We start from the raw sequence: 21,093 nt of genomic DNA on the forward strand, positions 1-21,093 counted from the left end.
GAGTGTGAGTGACTTCCCCAGGCAGCCTGGGGAGGGGCTGCCCTGCCCCGGACAGGAGGGAAGAGAGGGGGCTGCCACGTTGAGCTGCACCAAATTGGAGCACAGCCCAAGTGACAGGAGGGACCGAGAGAACTGGGCTGTCAGTCAGTTCTCAACTCCAGTTCACTCCATTGGCAGGACAAGGTGGGCACGGTGCCAGAGTCAGCACAGGAGGTGTGTGTGCCCGAGGGGGGCTTCGCCCCAGCAGCCACAGGTCATATTGAAGGTCATAGAATTAAGTGTGGGGCCATCAAACCAAATGTATGGTAAGGGTCTTCTCTCCTCAGGAACTTATGGTTTTATTTTAACGTACAGTGTGCAAAAATAAACAAACATTTTATTCAGATAGGGTGTTGTTAAACTAGTCACTTCCTAGGCAGGTTTTTAAAGTAAAAGATGCCACTAAGAAGTGGACCTAGCGCGTCCTTATCAAAGAAGTTTGCTGTGAGGTTTCCATTTCTAGTGAACATCTAGTCAAGCCGGGTCTTTGGCTCCTTTCTGGTTGGCTGAGGTTCCATTTCATGGTCATGGTTGATGCAGACACGCCCCACATTATTCTTAGCAGGAACCCAGCCCAAGAGGCCAGGCCGGAAAGCACGAATAGGCAACAGATAAAATCAGACCGTGAACCGATTATGACTCTAGCCAGCAAGTATGTGATAATGGCTAAGCTTAATGTTTAAACAAATATTTGTTTCATCGGAGGTGAAAAGGGGGAGTGTACATACGTTTCTGATACAACATAGGTATGGCGCAAGCCTACCATCTGGAGTATGTCCCTTACAGACAAAGCATCCCCTCACCTGGTGGCTGCAGGCACTAATTGCACAGGTGTTTTTTGTGAGCTTCCTGTACTAAATGACGGACGGAGCACATCTGTACCTATAAGATCTAGAACTCGAAGCTGTAAGGAGCCTACAAAGTCAGCTAATGTAATTCCTCGCGTGTTATAAAGGCTGAGATGCAGGTATTTTTTGTTCAAGGTCGACGTTTAATGACTAAGGTGATACTGGAATTCAGGTCCCCTGGCTCTCAGAGTAGTTAATGTTCCACTATACCAGGACCCTCCTTGGATTCTGTACTTTGCCCTTGATATATTCATACAAAAGTTAAAGCTCAAGTCTGTGAGAGGCCAATGTCCACAAATAATAAAGGAACCTGGACATCCCGCCTAGTTCTCCGCTCCTGCCCACAGCTCACTTCTCCACGCCCGCAGTGCTCAAGGCAGAGGCTCGGGTGGGCGGGCGGGCTGGTTGGTGGGTGGGTGGGTCGGTTGGTGGGTTAAAGATGCCCTGCAACTGAACTGAAAAACCAAGGAGCAATCAAAGCCGCCCAAGGTTTTTGCTGGAGGTGTGATGAGCACGCCCAAGGAAGGTCATTGTTATCACTAATGCAATCACAGCACCAGGCGCGTGAGAAAGAAAAAATACATACATAATTGACATATAGAGTTATTCACATACATAATGAAAAAGCATATGTCATTATATATATACATATATAGAGATATATATACATCCCTGCTTGTCTAAATATTTGAGCATTTCTTCAACTTACATACATATAAAAGTTAAATTGTATACATATATACTTACACATATATGTAAAGAAAAATATATATCATAATAAAATATATATATATATATATATATGTATATATATATATATATATATATATATATATAGCTTGCCTTTAAATATTTGGGCCTTTCTTCAAATTACATACATATAGAAGTTAAATTATATACATATAATTATGCATATATGTATAGAGTTGTACATGTAAAGAAAGTATATATATATATATATAATCTTGCCTTCTAAATATTTGAGCATTTCTTCAGAAGTTACATTTTTCAAGGGACTGCATGGCTGGTGAGAGTGGATGGTGGGGGGCACTTGCTTGTCAGAGGTAAATGATACAAACGATCCCACTCTGAGCTTTTCTCCCGACCCCCACCCCCAGCAACGGCCTCGGGAACCGCAGCTCCCAAGGTGGAAGCTCCGGGTCCTGTGCACTCCACGTTGGGGTTCTCACTGGTTTCCAAGCGTCCACACTGCGGCCTGGGGTGACAGCCAGGACCAGGGCTGACCCGGAGCTGCTCCCCGAAGAATGGCACCTCATGCCTTGGTCGGGGAAATTAAAACCAGCCCCCAAGATGCTCTGTTTGTAAGACACCTTCCGCCCGGAATTCCAGCTGCAGAAGTACTTGTGGCGAGTAAGCAGCCGGGGGCCGAGAGCCCGGTCTGGGCTCTGCTGACCCCAGCACCCGGGGTGCAGAGTGAGCAAGGGGAGGAGAAGCAGGCTGGCACTCTGAGGCCCGTCGGCCCCTGAGGACGGGCACACGCTCGCGGGCAGCGTCTCCAGCGGGGCACCCGTCTGCTCCCCGGACTCCAAGGCAGAGAGCGTGGCAGCATTGAAAGGTTCAGGTGGGGACAGGTGTGGGGGAGGGCGGAGGTATCAGGCACCGAGCTGCAACCCAGCAAGAGGTGTGGGGGCTCGGCCAGGGGACCAGCGAGCTGTCCTCCAGGCCACACTGGGCGGCTGGCCGCCCGCTCAGCCGCGGTGTGGCCCTATGCCGGCCAGGCACGCACACCCCGGTGCACGGGGACAGCGTCACACAAGCGCACTTCAGGGCTGTAATGTATATAAGCATTGAGGTACTCCAAAAGCTGCTAGTTCTACTATATCTGTGTATGTGTGTGCCGTGTGTGTTGTGCATGTATATATGTGTGTATATGTGTTATGTATGTATGTGTGTTGTGCATGCATATATGTGCGTATTTGTATTGTCTATGTATATATGTGTGTTGTGTATGTATATGTGTGTGCTGTCTATGTATATATGTGTGCATATGTATTGCACATGTGTGTCATGTTGTATATCTGTGTGTTGTGTGTGCATGTTTGCATGTGTGTGTTGTGTGTATATGTGTATGTGTTGTGTGTATACATGTGCTGTGTGTGTATGTGTTGTGTGTATGTGTGTTGTGTATGTATATATGTGTATATATGTGTGTTGTGTGTATATGTATGTGTTGTGCATTATATGTGTGTGTTATGTGTATATGTATGTGTGTTGTGTATGTATATGTGTGTATATGTGTTGTGTATTGTGGTGTATGTATATGCGCGTTGTGTGTATATGTGTTGTGCATGTATACGTGTGTTGTGTGTATATGTGTTGTGTATGTGTATGTGTGTTGTGCATATATGTGTGTGCATATATGTGTGTTGTGCATGTATGTATATGTGTGTGTTGCGTATGTATGTGTTGCATATGTATGTGTTATGTGTATATATGCGTGCATGTGTGTTGTGTGCATGTGTTTGTCATGTACACATGTGTATATATGTGTGTATGTGTCATGTGTGTATTGCGTGTTGTGTATGTATGTGTGTCATGTATGTGTGTGTGTGCATATTTGTGTTGTTATGTATATGTGTGTTGTGTATGTATGTGTGTGTTGTGTATGTATGTGTGTGTTGTGTATGTACTGTGCATGTATATGTGTTGTGTGTGTATATGTGTGTTGTGTGTATGTGTGTTGTGTATGTATGCGTGTGTTGTGTATGTATGCATGTGTTGCGTATGTGCTGTGCATGTATATGTGTGTTGTGTGTGTATATGTGTGTGTTGTGTATGTATGTGTGTTGTGTATGTATGTGTGTTGTGTATGTATGTGTGTTGTGTATGTGCTGTGCATGTATATGTGTGTTGCGTGTATATGTGTGTGTTGTGTGTGTATGTGTGTGTTGTGTGTATGTGTGTGTGCTGTGTGTGTGCTGTGCATGTATATGTGTGTGGTGTGTGTACATGTGTGTGTTATGTATATGTGTGTGTATAAAATTTACAGTCGCAGCTTAAACGTTTGTAGGTGCCTGACTACCTTCATTCAGAGGCCCTTCCGAGGTGGTTGCTGAGCTCCACTAAAAACATCGCAATAGTCACACCTGTCCGCTGAACTAAAAGAAACCCTTCTTCTAGTTTTAACTTGAACTTTAATAAGTACAATATTCATTTTTAATCTAGAAAGTGAGCCTTTGGATGATGTTTTCTGCATACAAAAGGCACCTCCGATGACAACTGGAAACTGATGTGAACAGAAACAAGTGCCACGGTGAGGACAGGTGTGTGACAGGTGTGTGGCAGGCATGAGGCAGGCATGTAACAGGTGTGTGACATGCATGTGACAGGTGAGTGACAGAGACAGAATACCGCGGGGGAGAGGCAGGGTACCCCATCTCTGGGTGTGGGGGGCGGGGTTTGGAGGAGGGCCAGGGAAATCCAGAAAAAGAGGAGGACCAGGCGCACAGCCAGGGGCCCAGACACAGTAGTGAACAGGACAGGGTTCCCTCCGGAGGCCAAGGCCAGGAGGTGGGAAACAGGCATGGAATTCGGGGTGAGGACACCCATCCCAGGCGGTGAAGTGCCTAATGCAGCGCTGGGGACATGAGAGCCTTGGCCAGCCTTGTTCTTCCTCGGGGGGGCCTGTGTTTAACTTCTTTTTGCTCTGGGGTCTGAAGCCCATTCTAAATCAAGCCTTTAAACTTACCTAAGGCTCAACCACCTACACTACTGAACTATGGACCCTTAACCCAGGTGACCCTGAACCCTGAACAGCCAAAGGAGAGTAAGACCTCATCTTTGCTTGGGCCTGGGGTCCCAGGAATGAGCCCGAGGTCCCGGGAATGGGCCCGAGGTCCCGGGAATGAGCCCGAGGTCCCGGGAATGGGCCTGGGGTCCCAGGAATGAGCCCGAGGTCCCGGGAATGGGCCCGAGGTCCCAGGAATGAGCCCGAGGTCCCGGGAATGGGCCCGAGATCCCAGAAATGGGCTTGAGGTCCCAGGAATGAGCCCGAGATCCCGGGAATGGGCCCGAGGTCCCGGGAATGGGCCTGAGATCCTGGGAATGGGCCTGAGGTCCTGGGCTGCGGGGAGGGCACCTTTGTTCCTAAAGACCCTGAAGACCTGCAGAGGGTGGCCCTTGTCCCCAGGGGTGCCATGGGGGTGGGCAGCTGGGTTTGCTGAATGCCCTGCAGATAATGGCTCTTTTTAAAAGAGAAAAGAGATGCTGTTTTCCAAAGGCCAAAATGGGAGGCGAGGTGGTGGTGAAGGGGAGCAGGGGTCAGTGAGAGTCGGCAGCGGGGACCGCGGTTGGATTCAAAACAGAGAGGGGACAGAAGTGGCTCTGGGCCAGAGAGCTTGAGAGCCTGCCCACCCGCCAGGACTCACACAACTCATTTTCTTTCCTTCTTTCTTTCTTTCTTTCTTTCTTTCTTTCTTTCTTTCTCTCTCTCTTTCTTTCAAAATATATTTTTATTAATTTCAGAGAGGAAGGGAGAGGGAGAGCAAGATAGAAACATCAATGATGAGAGAATCATTGATCGGCTGCCTCCTACACGCCCCATGCTGGGGATCGAGCCCACAACCTGGCATGTGCCCTGAACAGGAATCAAACCATGACCTCCTGGTTCATAGGTTGACGCTCAAGCAGTGAGCCCTGCCACCTGCGCTCCTTTTCGATTTCATAGGCAACAGCTGTGAAGTTGGTCTAAGCAACATCACATGTCTAACGGAGCCCACGTGTCTCAGGGGGGCGCTGAGAAGCATCGAAAAGCACCCCCCACAGGGCCGGACACTGCAAGGGGCTCCAGTGCAGGCCCCGCCTCAGCATGTGCAGGCCCCAACTTGGTGTGTACAGGCCCCGCCCCAGCGTGTACAGAGCCTGTCCCAGCATGTGCAGAGCCCGCCCTGGCGTGTGCAGGCCCCTGCACTGCAGCCTCTAGGTCTGAGAGCCCCAGGACACCAAGCCTCGCACCTGGGCACGCCCTCTGGAGCTGTCTGGTGGCCCTCTGGCTATAGGACTGGGGACATTCTCCCCAGAGCTCCATGGAAGAGTGTCCCTGTGCTTCTTGTCACAGCAGGTGAGCCACACTGCCTGCATGTCCCAGGGTGACCGGATGTCCCAGGTGACCCTGACCAGAGCTGGATGACTGTGAGGTGGCAGCCCAGCCCTGACATCTGCCCAAGGCCAGCAGCCAGGGCTCCAGGAGCTGGAGGGCCATGGTCCATGCATCTGCCACCTGTCACTGGTTTACCCTGCACCTCGGGCACCGAGTCCTCACTCCCTGCCATCTGTGGGCCGTGCATACAGCACCTCGTGTCCTTCTCTCCCTCCTCCTTGCTCTCATTCACCTTTCCTCCCTCCCTCCTTCCCCTCCTCCTCCTGCTCTTCTCTTGTCTCTCTCTCTCTCTCTCCTTCTCCCCCCACCCCCCAGAAGAAGATAATGTGTCTGTAAAGTACTTTGAGCTCCTTAGAGATAGAGGGTCTATAAATATAGGCTGTTATCACTGTCGCCATGGAAACAGGCTGTGCTCCATTCCCGCATCTGTGAGCACAGTTCTGGCCTCCCCTGGCTGCTGGCTCCTGCAGTCTGTCAACCCCCCGTGGTTTCAGGGAGCACTGAGCCCGGTCGGTCGCGGTGGGGACGGGGCAAGACTTGTTTGCTATGGACTCGCCTTCGTGTCCGTTGCTAAAGCTGTGCTTCTGTTTGCTAAGGTAGAAGGCGAACGAGATGGGCAGATACTAGTCCAAGGATGCAAATCATGACAGGCACAGGTGCCACCCAAGCCGGGGCCTAGCCTGCAGTGAGCTTCAGCATGATATTCCGCCTGCAGCGCTCCAACCCCTGGCTCCTCCACCTCCCAGCCAGCCTGGCGAAACGTGGGTGAAGGGCTGAGTCTGCGCTCTCTGCCGGCCGGTGACGCTCTGGAAAGCAGGAGCTGTGTCTTTCCTGGTTGTCTCGGCAGTGCCTAGTACGGTGCCTGGTGCACAGCAGATGCTGGACAGAGGTTTGGGGGGCGGGGAGGGGATGACCCTGTGGCAGCCATTTCCTGTGACAAAGTGTGGCCGGGACGTAGGGTCCCGAGCACTGCGGTTCCTGGTGGTCTGTCTGCTCCCCCAACTCCCCCCCACTGGCCATGCTCATACCCCCCAGGCCGATGATGCCCCTTCATTCCCAGCTTCCTGGGTGGTCCTGGGCTCTAGCTCCCTAACTGAAAGCTGGGAGCCTAGAATAAGTATCCTGCTTGTCAGCCCTGAGAGGCGTGAGAAAGGGAGGGTGACGGCAGTGGGCCAAGTCCCGTCCTTCGGGCAACGCTAGATCTCAGGTTTCCCAGGCCACAGGTGAGCCAAGGCAGGAGGTGGGATGGGCGTTGGAGTCACGCCCCATGCACCCCATCCTCAGTGCACCCGGCTGCGAGATCAGAGGGGCAGTCCCCCAGTTTGGGCGGCGGTTAGGCAAGCCCACCCCCGCCCTCGGGCTCCACGTGTCAGATTCACACGTCATTCTGTCCCAGCTGTGGGGCACGAGCACAAGGAAACAGCCCAGTTGGAATAACGCACCTACTAGTTTATCCTAAAGGTCTGGCAGGTGTTCAGATCCTACTGAGAGGGGGTGTGAGGGCCCTGCCTTGGGGAAGAGGCGGGGACGGAGGGGTGAGAGGAGCTCAGGCTCTGTGATTGGCAGGGGTCTATGCAACATGAAAACGCGTGGCCGCTGGTTAAAAGGTGATTTCAGGAGGGAGGGGCGAAGGCGAACTTGCCATTGGGTCCCAGCCGCGTGGAGGAGCCCACGCCGATGGCGGACGCGGACTCACAGGTCCACGGTGTTGCTCAGACGCGGTTCGTGCCGTCGCTGTGAGCCTAAGACAATCATGGGGACCGCAATGCTGTCCGCAAACGCTTGGATGCACGGAGTTCATGTTCTGAGCCGCAGTGAAGGTCATTCCCAGAGGGAAACGCTCATAAAAACAGCCAGACCCCCACGGGCTGGTTAATGATGCACGGAATGCGTTTCCCAGCCCAGCGTGCTCCTGTTTCCTCGCTCAGGGCGCGGGGGGAGGTGAATGACAGACCGCAGGAAGGACGCACACCATTCATTCAGTTGCTACCGAGCGAGCCCCTGCTGTATACCAAGAAGGCGCCGGCAGGTCAGGGAAACGGGAGAAGACGGTCTTCAGCCAAGAAACGAGGCTGGACCAGATGATGCTCAAGGCCCTCTTGGTTCCAGCATCTCGGGGCCCTTGACGAAGGCCTGGGGTTCACTCGTAAGAAACTTAAATCGGCTGCAATAGCGACAAGAAGCCACTTCGTATGGAGCGCCTTTCCAGGGAGCGTTCAAAACCCGCCTGGGCCTTCCCATCCGCGCGTTCCTGTCTGCTGGGACTCGCACCTGCTCTTTCGCCTAGAATTTTACTGAGCTGCCCAAACACTCAGAGTATTGTCTTTTCTGTTGTTGTTAACCCTCACGCGAGGATATTTTTGCCATTGATTTTTAGAGAGTGGAAGGGACGGGGGGGAGGGGGGGGGGAGAGGTGAGAGAGACACATAGATTGGATGCCTGGGAATGGAACCCAAAACCCTTGGGTGTGCGGGCTGACACTCTAACCACTGAGCAGCACTGGCCAGGGCTCCTCTCCAGGCCTGGCCCAGCATGTCATGGCCGCTCAGCGCATGTCGCCCACGCCCACCCCTCCTCTTCCTTCCATTCCTTCTGAAGAGCCTGCCGTGACAGAATGCGCTATTTCACGGAAAACCACGCCCGAGGAAGGGCAAACGCCCGCAGAGCGCGCCAGGCACCCAGGATGGCGCCTCCAAAGACAGTGCTGAGCGGGTGAAGTCTAAACAATGACTCTAATTTCAGCGTCGAATGTGCCAGATCCCACCAGGCTTTCCTGGTTCCCCTCAGCTGATCGGAGCCCTCACTGGTTGCCGCACCGCACAGGCCTGGATTGCGCAGGTCACAGGGCAAGAGAGCAGGTAGGGGAGGCGGCCCAGGGCCGCCTGCTCTCCCCATAGACACGTGGCCCTGAGCTGACCCAGCACTTCGGGTTGTTGGTGGGCGGACCCACCAGCCATTCCCCTGGATGGAGTCACCCTAAAGGGAGATAAAGTATTACTTTTTGTTACAGATGCTTGTCCTCTGAAGAGAACAGAGGGATGCTGCCGGCTGGGTGCTATTTGCAGAGCAACAAGAGCCCTGATAAGCCAAGACTGATGCCCAACGGCCTGAGATTGGCCCATCACTAGAGACTCACATGTCACAATGAGGCCAGAGCCCCCAAAGCTCTGGACCCCCCCCAGGAGAGCCCCAGGAGTCCCTGTCCCCCTCCCCCAGGAGAGCCCCAGCAGGGAATGCAGGGATGTGGGAGGCAATGGCAGGGGTCCCATTGGGCAAAAATGCGAAAAATGCGGAAGAGAATGAAGGCTGCCAAAGTCACGTTCAGGCACCCGGGGTGGCCTGGCTCGGGGTGACTGCGTCCAGGTCGGCTCACAGGCGTGTTCTCCCCTCACCCCCCACCGCCTTCCTGGGGTTTGTGTTCAGGGCTTGCTCTGAGCCGCTCCCCCCGTCCCGTGACCTTAGGTGCATTGCAGCCTTCACCAAGGTCTGAGGGATTGGAGGCACGTTGTTCAAATCTGCAGCCTCTGGTACCAGGGAAGTTTTCCACTTGTGAATTCAAGGAAAGGGGGTTACTGGCCAGTGCGGCTCAGTTGCTTGGAGCGTCATCCTGGCAGCAAGAGGTGGCGGGTTCAGCCCTGGCAGGTTTGGCTCAGTGGTTAGAGTGTCAGCCCTCGGACCCAAGGGCCACAGGTTGAGTCCCTGTGAAGTGCATGTACCTCGGTTGCAGGTTCAATCCCTGGCCCCCGTCAGGATGTGTGCTGGAGGCAACAGATGGATGTTTCCCTCTCTCTCTCTCTCTCTCTTTCTTTTTCAATTAATAATAAAAAAGGATAAAGACGCAGACATCTCACAGGCACCCAAGCCTAGGGCTGGGCCCACGGGCAAGCGGAGGAAGGACAGCTGCCCCCAGGTCTGGCAGAGGCGCCCTCTGTCTCCCAGGGTTCATCTCAGGACCTTCTTCCTATGACAGACCCTGCGCTTCCCGTGGGCACAGCTGCTGTGGTGCCTACGGTCCCAGCCGCCTCGCTGCTGGGGTGACTGTGAGTAACGGGGTATAAATGGAAGCAAGATGTATAAATTTGGCATCATCTTCAAAGCAAAGCCACTTGTCCTGGACCTCCTCCTCGCCGTGAGAAGGGCTGGAGATGCGCCGTGGACCAGCCTCAGTCACGCCAGGGACAGCCCCAGGGGATGCACAAGGGTCAGAGGACTGGGCAGCCCAGTCGCGGACAGCTCCCAGGCCGGACGCCTTGGCTCCGCTCACCCCGGCTGTCCTGAAGGAAAACGAGCTGCTCTTTTAGAGTCACTTTACCTTTTTTGTTTTTGTTATTAATCCTCCTCTCCTGAGGATATTTTCCCATTGATTTTTAGGGAGAATTGAAGAGAGAGGGAAAGACAGAGGGAAACATCGATGTGAGGGAAACACATCGACTGGCTGCCTCCTGCAGGAGCCCGGGCCGGGGAGGAGCCTGCAACCAAGCCTGCCCTTGACCGGAATCGAACTCAGGACCCTTTGGTCCGTAGGCCAACACTCTATCCACTGAGCAACACCAGCCAGGGCCTGAGTCACTTTATCCTGAGGTCTCCGTTGCAGTATCTTGGTTTGCATCCTCACTGATCAAGGCTGGAGGGCAAGCCCACAGAGGGAGCCTCCCTGTGGGGGGCAGGGCCACCCTGGCCCACTGTCTTAATCAGCTCGAGCTGTGGTGACAATACCACCAGCTGGCGGCTTACATAACGGACACTTATTTCTCAGTCCTGGAGTCTGCAAGTTCAAGACCAGGCGCCAGCATGGCGGGGGATTGGCGAGGCCCTCCTCCTGGCCGCAGACAGCCCTGCTGCGTTCGGCGTGCGGAGACAGAGGCTCAGGTGTCCCCTAAGAAGGGCACCATCCCACCACGGGGCCCACCCTCACAACCTCATCTGCACCTAATTTCCTCCGAAGGTCCCACCTCCTAACAGCATCACCTTGGGGGGTAGGACTTCAGTAAATGCGTTTGGGGGGACACACACATTCGGTCTATAAAGGCACTGTGGCCTGAGTGGGCAGTTTGGGCAGGACTCGCAGCCCACAGACCACGCCTGGGGCCGGTTAGGTGATAAGCAGCTGAACTCACATCTGTCACTGCACTTAGGTGCCTGAAAGTCCTCTGCCTGGCGGGTCCCCGTTGGTAAGCACCCTCCTCTCACCTCTCTGGTGAATGATGTTTGCTGGGTGCGAGTCATCTGTTCTCTTTATTTTTTCTATTTCAGACATTTTATTTTTCCAATTCTAACATTAGGCTTTGATAAGTACAAAAGGCTCACAAGTACAAACATTTCTGTATAGCTATACAGTAAAAAAACACCATAAAAACAAAACAATTTTTTTAAGTTGGGCAATTTTCATCTCTACATAGCAGAGTGACAGTGTTCTTGAAGTGTGACGGTAAAAACGGTGAAAACGATGTCACTGTGATGACAGCAACATTCCTGATGACTCTTTCCCACTTGTCTCGGGAAATCTGTCCTGGGTGCTGATCCTGGACGGATTCCTCGTTCGTATTTCACAGCAGCCACTTCCCTGCTTCTTTGGGGCTTCGATGAGGAGCCTTCGCTGTGCGGCCCTGATGCTCTGACCAGAGGAAGACTCTGACCCCAGCTTCAGAAGCAAGCAACGCTCAGATTTGTAACTACCATCCTTTCCGATGTTAAAGAGAGAGTGATGACGGAAAAGACCAATGAATTTTTTCATAATAATTTCTCTCCCGGCAAGGATTTAGTTTACATAGACACACTGCAGATGAATTACTAGTCCATGTGATGAGCTTTAACTTTTTCAAAGTATTTTTTTTAAATTCTCTTGAAAAGATCAATTCTTCCTACCTGTAGGATGCTGAGTGAAAATGGCCCGCTGGAACAGGGAAAGTCTGAGTTTGTCTGAGTTTATCTTTGTTTTCCCTCCTAGTAACCTGCTGGACACAGAGCACAGATCTCCTAGGTCCATGGTCGGCAAACTGCGGCTCGCGAACCACATGCGGCTCTTTGGCCCCTTGAGTGTGGCTCTTCCTAAGCCTTAGGAGTACCCAAATTAAGTTAATAACAATGTACCTACCTATATAGTTTAAATTTAAAAAATTTGGCTCTCAAAGGAAATTTCAATCGTTGTACTGTTGATATTTGGCTCTGTGGACTAATGAGTTTGCTGACCACTGTCCTAGGTCTTCATTCAGCGGCTCTAGGTGTGGCTGAGATTAAACAAAACAACAAAACAAAACTCACTGTAATTGGTAAGAAGATTGGCGGATGTTGTGGACGTGAAGCGCAGACCAGTGCTGGGGAGCCGGCTGGGCAGCAGTCGCAGCCTAGACTGGGTTCCCTCCGCTTAGTAAGAAGGAAGTCATCCTCGTCCCCCTCCCCCACCCCCCACCCCCGCTCCACGCAGCACCCCTTTCCTCACGCCGCCACCGGCCTCTCCGGGCAGCTTTCTTCTCCGGCTCCTGCCTTGTGAGTGGTGAAAGGACTGTGAGGCTTCTGGCTTTGAAGGTGCCGAGGGGAGAGTGGGTTCTGGGGCCTCTGGGAAAGCCCTCATCCCGTCACGGCCCCTGTCGGCCTCCTGTGCCTTCACGCTCTCTCTTGTCCCTGCTCCTTGCTTCCTTTTGGGGTTCTTTCTTTCCTTGAGGCCACCTCGTGTTTCTCCTTGAGGCCTGGCTCTTCCTCGCGTCACGGTGGGACCCCTGATTTGCTGCTTTTATATGCAGCCTCTTGAACTGCCTTGGAAAATCCCCATTTTCTGGAGTTCTCTTACTTTTCGTTAATTTGTATTCTTGCTCCCGAATTTCCTATTTGTCATCATAGTAGCAGGTGAAGGGAGATGTGGGAAAGGTCTGGCGAAACGTTCGCCTTCCTGTACGTGCATGTGCATAAGGGCCGTCTTGGCCACAGCTGTAGCGGCTCGCTGAGGCTGATGGTCCAGAGGGGCCTCGGCTTTGTGGGTGGTCCAGGTGGAGTGGCTGGCGATGCTGCCTTCAGGTTTCTGGGCAAGCGTCGGCACAGCGGCCTGGCATGTCACACCGTCACATCGTGTTCTCCAGGCAGGTCTTCCATGACATCTGTGCGCAGAAGTCATGGGCAAAGAACAGCTTAAGCAAAGCGGGCTGGACAGGCGTCCTGGAGGTGTCCTCTCGGAGCAGAGGGAGCAGCGCGGACTTCTTGTGGAAAGGGGCAATTTTTTGACAAATGGCCCCATTTGTCACAATTTCTACAGGTGATGTTTTTGTTTGCTGTATGGTATCGGTGGGTCCCTCTTCCAGACGATCTATTATTATATCTGGGCCTCAACATCTTTGTCACGGATGAACCAGTTTACACCATCTTCTCCTTTTGTAAACCAGAGCTCCCTTTGAGTCCCGTCATCTATTCCTGAGTCCACGAGGGCCCTAGTTAAAACTGGAAACCCTTCCTTTAGTCATTTATTCAGTCGGCAATTCTTCAAACCACTGAGTCCAGGCCCTGTGCTGGGAACTGTGGAGTGCAGGTCAGACAAGGTCCCTGTTCTCCAGGAGCTTAATTTACAACTGAATGGGAGCTGGCTTAGTGGGTAGAGTGCTGGCCCGTGGACTGAAGGGCCGCAGGTTCGATTCCGGTCAAGGGCCTGTACCTCAGTTGCAGGCTCAGTCGCTGGCCCTGGTGGGGGCATGTCTGGGAGGCAACCAGTCCATGTGTCTCTCTCACATCGATGCTTCTCTCTCTCTGTCTCTCCCTCTCCCCTTCCACTCTCTCTAAAAATCAATGGAAAAATGTCCTCAGGTGAGGATTAACGAAAAAATTAAAAAAAATAAAAATGCATTTAAAAAATAAATAGCCTGGCTGGCATGGCTCAGTGGTTGAGCATCAACCTATGAACCAGGAGGTCATATAATTCAATTCCTGGTCAGGGCTGTGGGCTTGATCCCCAGTGTGGGTCGTGCAGGAGGCAGCCAGTCAACGACTCTCTGTCATTATTGATGTTTCTCTCTCTCTCTCTCTCTCTCTCTCTCTCTCTCTCTCTCCCTTTCTCTCTAAAATCAATAAAAATATATATTTAAACATGAATAAATAAATAAATAAATAAATAAATCCCATTGTTAGTTAACATGCTGCAACTGACCAGGCAGCTGCCGGCTGGGTGGGTGACTCACACCCCTGCCACCACCCCGCAGGCCAGCTGCCCCGGGTGCTAAGTGCCCTGTGCTACTAAGATTAGGCAGCAGCTGTCCAGGTCCCTCAGCCCCAGGGCGGCTGCTGGTACTGAACCCAGGGCGGCTGCTGTGGGAATGTGAGCAGCCCAGCCCTGCCCGTGGGGCAGAGCCGCAGACGGGGCCTGGAGCACCTGCGTCTGTTTCCTGCCGCCCCCTGAGACCCTGCCCAGCTCTGCCCCTGCTCCTTCCAGAGCCTCCTCTGGCCCGAGGCCTGGCCGTGTCTAATGAATTACTCTTCCAATGGCCCCTCAATGTCTCCACAAAGGAAAGAGGCTGATGCTCTCCTTGGACAAGTGTCAGATAATGGCAACCCCTGTAGGCCCTGTAATTTGAAAGGGGCCTGGATGACACTAACTCAAAAGGCAAATCCATAAGTGTCAATCCCCCTGCATTGTTGTGGCAGAGACGGATAGACCCTCTAACTTTCACGGGAACATGCTGCCCAAGTAAAGACTGTGCTCCCAGCTACCCCTGCGCCAAGTGCTGCCCCGAGGCCACGTTCTGACCAGGAAGCCCAGCAGACAGCTCCTGGTGGGTGTTTCCATAATGGGCTGCACTCCTGCCTTTGTCCCCTCTGGCCTTCAGGCCTGGCTGTGATGACCATGGGAACATGCACCAAGGGGGCCAGGAGAGCAGGGCCCCTGGGAGGGATGGTCGAGGGTGAGCTGGAAGGGGCCTGGCCCCCGAGGACGCAGTGAACAAAGCCAGCATCCTCCTCCGGGACCACCTTCCGGGACTGAGTGAGAGGGACGTAACCCACACTGCCGAAGCCATTTTATTGTGGGGTTCTCTTGCTCACGCCCAAGCCCCAGCTCTAAGGATAAAATTGTCATTTTATCCTTCCTTCCTTCCTTCCTTTTTTATTTATTTATTTATTAATTAATTTATTTAGTGTTAAATTCACCATTTTATTTTTTTTAATATATTTTTATTGATTTCAGAGAGGAAGGGAGAGGGAAAGAGATAGAAACATTAATGATGAGAGAGAATCATGGATTGGCTGCCTCCTGCACTCCCCACACTGGGGATCAACCCTACAACCCAGGCATGTGCCCTGGTGGGGTGTTATGCCATGAGATCAGACAGGGGGCCACCTGCCATCCATACATTTGGGCAAGGGGCACAGCCCTCCTGGGGGTTGTGGGTGCGATGCCACGTAGATGGTGGGTATGAAAGGCGGGTGTTTCCTTTATTAACACAAAAGCTATGCTGTGAGCAAGCTGGGATGCAGGTACCGCAAAGGCAGGCACTGCACCGGCCAGTCCGCCTGAAGGATTTGCTCCTGAGAGCGCCCAAGCCTCCCTTTCCGGTTGTAATCCAGTTTACGCAATTTCTTTTGCATTTTCCTGCCTCCCAGCTCCTCCTCAGAGTAAAATAAATGCAAAACAGTCTTTTTTCATTCCTCCCCTTGGGTTTGATTCCTACAGACTAGCTCCTTACCATGCAGTGTTTCGAGAACAGCCGGGGGCAAACTACGGCCCGAGGGCCTTTGAAATGAATAAAACTAAAAAAAAAAAAAAAGGCCGTACCCTTTTATGTAATGATGTTTACTTTGAATTTATATTAGTTCACACAAACACTCCATCCATGCTTTTGTTCCGGCCCTCCGGTCCAGTTTAAGAACCAAAAAGTTTGCCCACCCCTGGGCTAAAACGACGGGGAGAGGTCAAGCCCGTCAGGAAGAGGAAAAGTTGGCCCACGTTACAGGCTGGGCAGGTTCTGTGCTGCCGTGTGTCATCGGCTGCGGATCTGAGTGTCCTGTGCCCCCCATAGCTCGGCAGCCCTGGGAAGGGCACGGCCCGGCCTCCGTGTCCCAGCCTCGCAAAGGGCGGCACCCAGGCCACGGAGGTCAATGCTGAGGCCGGTGACGGTGGGATCTGTGGGCCTGAGCCCCCGCCTGGACCGAGACTGAAGGCAGAGCAAGCCCGGACCAGCCGGCAGGGGCTGCCGACACTGGCGAGGGGTGCAGGTCCTGCCAAGACTCTCCTGCTGCCCGCCCAGCCTGCTGCCTGCACATCAGGGCATCGGAGGCTGAGGGAGTTGGAGGAGGAGACCAGCCCCCTTGGCAGCAGCCCTGCAGTGTAGCCCCTCCCCCCCCCAGGGCAGTGTTTGCAGCCTGGGGCCAGGGGCCCCACCCTGACAGTGTCTTGTGTGTCCCTGTCCTTGAGCTGGATGAAGGGGAGGGGCCTTTCTGTTTCTCCCCAAGAGCAAGAGCCTTTTCTGAAACATTTGCCCGGCTCCAGCCACAAGGAGGCCTGGGCTCGAGGAAACCACGAGGCAGTGCTGGGAGGGTAGAAATGAGGACGGTGATGCGGCCAGGGCACCCTGGACACGCTCCCTGGACTCTGCCACCTCGGGGCCAGGTCCTTGCTTTAAAAAGGACGTTAGTAAATCGGAGCCGCCGGCGTGGCCCAGTGGTTGAGCGTCGACCTATGAACCAGGAGGTCTCAGTTCGATGCCCGGTCACGGCACTTGCCCAGGTTGCAGGCTCGATCCACAGTGTGGGGCTTTCAGGAGGTGTTGGGGTCCGACCCCAGCAGGTCCAGGGGTTCCCAAAGTTGTGGATGGAGTCGGCGAAGAAGGAATGACATGGAGGCAGCGTTCAGTTCATCAGCCAGCATCTCCAGCCAAGTTCTGTAGCGAGGTTCTGCCTTTTATTGTCTTGTTACATCTGTATTTATACCAGTTGATTTTAATCCTATCAATTTCTATTCCAAAGGTTAGGGCGTTTCTTATCTCCTTTCCAGGGAGTAAAGATTATGTAGCTTAAGCGTAATTGTTCGTAGTTAAAGTGATTAACTACCCGCCTGGCACTTAGTTAAGGGGTTTTATTCCCTCCCTAACTTCAGGGAAAAATCCCCACCTGGGGAAACAACCTTTCTCGGAGAGGTGACCTTGGTTAAAACACATAGCACCAAGAAGGGGAGCAAACATATTAAGAACAGTATGCCATATACGCCAGGTCCCTTGGAACATATGCTGTGCAGATGTTTCTTCCCTGCAGCGACTGTGTCAAGCAGCAAGGATGGACCGGCTTCCGGCAAGGAGGCAACTGATCAATGGTTCTCTCCCATCACTGACGTTTCTTTCTCTCTCTTCTCTCCCTGCCTCTCTGATACCAATAAAAATATATTTTAAAAAAACTAAATGGAAAAGTGCAGAGGAGAGGAGCTGAGCATGACGGGAAAGGTTAGAGACCACCTCACAGGAGGCTGGAGAAGGCACTGTGTCCGTTTGAAGGGTGAGCATTAGGGCAGGAGGAGAGCTGTGTGCGCCCCTGGAGGGCTGTGCACCCCGGGCCTCCTGCGCCCTCCAGGCGAGAAGCAGGGCTGGGCTGCAGGTGGAAGGAGCCAGGCCTCTGCTCAGCTTCCCAACAGCGGGATGTCCCGGCAGGTGGGCGTGCACAGCCCGACAGTCACCTGGAGGCTGACCTGTCCCAGGAGATGGGCTAGGACACCTCGGGCACTATTGTCCGCACCGGTCACGGTGGGTTTGGCCACGGCGACCATGCACGACCTGGAGCCCTCAGCTGAGGCTGCTGGAGGAAGGTAAAGACTCGGCGGATGGACCATAACACCGGCATTTCTCAAATCTCTGGCAGACTCAAGTGGTCCAGCCAGAAAAGAGTCGTAAAATGCCCCACATTCTCATGTGCATCTGCCCCGAGGCCAAGGCCATAAGACCATGCTGCTCAGAGGGGGTCCACTTGTTACCCATTAGGCAGACAGAAACTTCTCCAAAGGAACTTTACTTTCTGAAGCCGAGAGGATGTGCTGGTTGGTACCAGACCTTCCTCCAGGGAAAAAGCAAATGGAGCCTCTTAGTGCCTGGGCAGGAGAGAGGGCAGGCAGGTGGGAGGCTCTCACAGTGTGGCCACGCCCCCTGCCCCTCCGCCCGCCACCCTGCACACCCAGGATCCCTGTGCAGACCACGCATTGCTGTGTGTCCCCTCTACTCTGGCCGCCTCCACCTGCGCACACCTTACAACACATTGGCAAAGGACCCGGATGGTGGAGAGGAATCCCAGCCTCTCCCGCCTCACATGGTGCTCTCTGGACTCGCCCGTTGTTCCCCGACTTACAAGATAGGGACCAGGTCAGCAGGAAGCAGCTTCCGGAAGTCTGCCAGCCGGGGCCTGGTGACCGAGGTGACGAGGTCCCTTCCTCTGAGGGCAGGAGTAGTCCGCCTTACCAAGGGGCCTTCTAAAACAGCCCCCTCCTTCTCAACTTTTCATACCACGTCCTCACCTAGAGCAAGAACTCAACCCCAGACCCACTGAAACAGGCACGGGCCAGATGCCTTAAATGCAGGTACCAAAGGGACATTTCTACCGAATGACACCCTAGGGGGCTCCCGTGATGGCTGGTGAGGGGTTCCCACCCAGCCTGCCAGGCCTCCGCCCATGTCCCACCAGCGTGACTAGTCGACCCCATGTCACAGTGCTCCCCACTCCCAGCCCTCACTCCACTGCAGAGCTGAGCATCCGGCCTCGCCACTGCGAACAGACCTGCCGTGGATCATGGAGCCCTCTTCCTCGGCGTGCACACTTTCTGCTGCCAGGATGAGTCATCATGCAATCCGAGCCCTCCCCCGCTGGGCACCCTCCCGCTGGCACTGAAGCAGTGTGTGCGTGAGCGTGCCGTGGCCCGATGGTGGCTTGCCCTCTGAGGCCTCTGCAGGCGTTGGCCCAGGGGCTCAGAGAGCCAATAGCTTGGGTGGGGGTGGGGTCTGATTTTTAGATCTGAATCTCCCTCGCGCACCTGCCAAGCCACACCCCCTCTTCTGCAGGCCTGTGAAGCTCCATTTTAGCCTGTTTCCTGGGTTTGAACCTGTCATCCTCACTTGGATGAGGTCCCTAACCTGCTGCTCTTCCTCCTCTCTGCTCCCCTCCACCCAGCCCACACACTGCACCAGTCCTGGGAAGAACCATTCATAGTACTCCAGACCCATTCCGCCCCCCTCGCCTGCACAGAAAAGAGATGTAAAAATTGCTCTCTCTTTCCTCCCCCCCCCCCCCCCCCCCCCCCAGCCTTCAAATGCCTCCATCCTCCATCCTCTTTTCTGCAGAGAAAAACTGGATCTCCGTAGGCAGGCACTGAGCCACTTGCCTGGTTCCTGTGGTCAACACCTCCCCCGCCCCCCACGCCCAGCTACACTCTGCACCTGCCAGAGGCTCCCTGCCCTCCCGAGAACCTCGAACTTTCCACCTTCAACTCGCTGCTACAGCACCCTTTGCTGAAGGGGCCTCAGAACAAGAGCCCAGCCCAGCCCAGCCCAGCGCAGTCCAAAGGAACACGGTGTGCTCAAGTTATCCATTACTAGGGTTAGAGGAGGTCACAGGGCGGGAAGCACGCTGGCAAGCAAGGAGAAAGGTGCAGAGAGGATGGGGGCCTCCTGAGGGTATCCAAGGGCATCCGAGTGGGAAGGTGGCAAAGTCATAGCAACAGCCCCAAGGTTGGATGAGGTCAGATGGAAACGGTGCATTACAATTAAGCTAGCTACTCTTGCTATGCATAGGCACTGCACTTCGTTAGCACTTTGCCACAACTCCCATTTAATCCTTGCAACCCTGTAGCACTCGTTTTTACAACTGAGGGAGAACAGGCGACTTGACCCAGGTCGCACAGCTGGCACGGTCGCAGCTGGGAGTGTGAATGCAGGCCTGTCTTGCTCTTCACCAGGTGGCTCTTTGTGGTGAGGCACTTAGGTGGGTGACACAATTCTGGAAGGTCGAGAGTGGCAGGGAAGGTGGCATCTGCACCGGGTTCCCAGGGGGCTGAGATCCTGTTCTCTGTAGGCAATGCGGGGTTCTGGGGCGGGGGTACCAGACCTTGCTGGGGGTGGGCAGGGAGTTCCTGGGAGGCCTAGGGGAGGCTGATTTAGAATGAGATTCCTCTTTGGCCATGAAGGCAGGACCCTCAGGACCTGTCAGAGTTTACACGCAGGGGAGGGGGTGTGGGAGAATGAGCGACTGGGGAGCTAACATTGGATGGGGAAGGGGGAGGAGTATCCCCCAGAGGAAGACAGTAGGCCAAGGACAAGAGGGAAAGTTCATCCTGGCCAAACACAGTCTCCTTGGCATTTGCCACCGCCCCACAGAGCTAGAGAGCTAAGATAAGACAACTCTTTTTTTAAAGACAAAATGGGGGTTCTAATTAAAAATCTGTCACTCGGAGCCTTTCTCCACCGGCTTTGTTTTATGGCATGCTTGTACTGGAAAAGAATGAGAGGGGAGAGGGAGACAGAGAAATCAAGGTGGGTGTGGGGAGGGTGGACAAGGGGAGTGTGCACAGGGAGGGCCCACTCCTTCCCCCACCCCTCCCGGTCTGTTCCACCTCCTCCCCGCACTCCTCCATTTCTGCTGATTCTGCCCTCCAGCTCTCTTCCCTCGGACAGGTAGCTGGTGTCCAATAAACACACGCCCTTGCAAGTGACCTGCCTGCTGGAAACTCCTCGGTGGGGTAACTCCCGTGGGAGGGGACCAGGGCATCCTGTCCGCAGGTGCAGCCTCTTCCTGCAGCGCTTCAGCAGCTGGGGCTTTGCCAACACAAACTGCAGGGAAAGCAGGGTGGCTTCCTGTCTCGGCACCAGGCTCTCAGGGTCGCCCTTGAGGCAGCCCTGCCCGCGGCACCCCTGTGGGGCTGGGCAGACAGGTGGCTGCTGCTTTCCTTAACTCCCGGGGTTCTCAGGTTGGCCCAGACCTTGCAGGTGGGCCTGAAGAAGGATTCGCGGGAAAGAGCGCGTTCTATTCAGTTAATGCTCATCCTCAGACCTGCGAGTTGACCTTGGAGACAAAGGTGCCCCAGACAAGCAGCCCAGACTGGGCGATTCCTGGACATGGGGCTGGGAATCCGCCCCGATGGGCCCT

At 54.0% G+C, this 21,093-nt stretch overlaps 1 pseudogene; it reads right to left on the reverse strand.

Moving 5' to 3' along the window:
* Nucleotides 1-10,012: 10,012 nt before the first annotated feature.
* On the reverse strand, nucleotides 10,013-19,175 carry LOC118673227 (annotated as a pseudogene).
* Between the last annotated feature and the right edge of the window lie 1,918 nt (nucleotides 19,176-21,093).

This window comes from Myotis myotis, unplaced genomic scaffold (assembly GCF_014108235.1).
Source record: "Myotis myotis isolate mMyoMyo1 unplaced genomic scaffold, mMyoMyo1.p scaffold_m19_p_18, whole genome shotgun sequence".
Taxonomy (NCBI): domain Eukaryota; kingdom Metazoa; phylum Chordata; class Mammalia; order Chiroptera; family Vespertilionidae; genus Myotis; species Myotis myotis.